This window comes from Propithecus coquereli, unplaced genomic scaffold (genome assembly GCF_000956105.1).
Source record: "Propithecus coquereli isolate 6110/MARCELLA unplaced genomic scaffold, Pcoq_1.0 Scaffold80, whole genome shotgun sequence".
In the NCBI taxonomy this organism is placed as follows: Eukaryota; Metazoa; Chordata; class Mammalia; order Primates; family Indriidae; genus Propithecus; species Propithecus coquereli.
This window is the reverse complement of record NW_012154174.1, coordinates 5,024,226-5,025,558: the sequence shown is the minus strand read 5'-3', so window position 1 is coordinate 5,025,558 and position 1,333 is coordinate 5,024,226.

Genomic DNA, 1,333 nt, shown 5'->3' with positions numbered 1-1,333 from the left:
TGAGTATTTGAATCAAATTAAAGAAAGCATTCAATAATGAGGATTGTATTAGTAGCTTTAAAGTTTCTCTTTTCCCTTCACCTACTTCCTTGTCATCCCTTCAATGAAGGAATGCACTTCTATGGCCCTAGCCTTTTCTTTCCCCTTTTAAAAAATTTTTGACCTTTCTCCTTATACATTTATCTTTATATATTTTGAGCAAGTAGAAAGATCCCAATATCCACAGTTGCATAATCCATGCATGCCTAGGCCTATATGACCAGTATTTATAACACAAAATCCTGATCTGGTTCAACATCCTACAATTATGGAGGAGAGGACATTGCCACTCCTTGCACCATTGTTTTCTTGTAGGACCCTTGAAGACTAATGTGGAAACTTTTGCCCTTCTCAAGACAATTCAAGCCCTCCTCTCCCCTCCCGTTTACTATGCTCACCACTCCAACTCAAGCATACCCCTACTGCTCCCATTCAGTAGAATGGGGGTGAAGGTGTTGCATTGCATTCTCTTCCTCCTACTTCAATTCTATTTTTGAAGAGGAGGCAAACCTACCAACAAATTTACATCTTGAATTGGCCCCGAACAGGATATTTGTAGTTGGAACTAAGTCATAGTGCTTTCCTAATGAAAACCATGCAGGGAAATAGAGGCAGCTCTCGGGCTGACATTGCATTTGAGTTAAAATCTGGCGTCTCCACACCATTGACAAGTCTGACAGCTGGAGCAGCAATCACCTCATCATATCTCAGTTGTGTCTCTCCTGGATTTTGGCATCCTTCCTGTATAAATTTTTATCAGATGAGCACTTTTGCTTGGCAAGCACTTTAAATACCTTCAACTTGTTTTATCTCTGAACTGTAGCCCTTTGCCCTCAGATGTCATTTCTCACATGTATGACTGGAAGATATTCGGAACAAATTAGTTAAGTATGCAGCTTTAGAGAACAAATTCTTTTGGCCTTCTCCCCTCTCCATTCTCTCCCAAAATACCAGAGCTTCCTCTTGAAAAGACCTCCATGGGCATTTATTAATTTCATGGAAGCTACTTAATGGTTTTGCAAATCGGAACAGTTGTGAGTTTTGATTGTGACACTACAGGGCTAACTCCACCTGTGCTCTGACTTCAGCATTGTTTTCTTTGGCTTTGCTTAATTCCCAGTAATCAAGGACTTGGGGTTGTGACCAGCATTAGCAAGCCTCAAATGCCTCTCATAAATCCAAGCAAATACTGCATTTGGAGGTTCCTTAAGATTAATGGCAGCCTTGATTCTCAGAGGCTGTGCTGAGATCTGGGAGAAGGTAATGTTCACTTGGCTTCAGCATTTTCACTTTT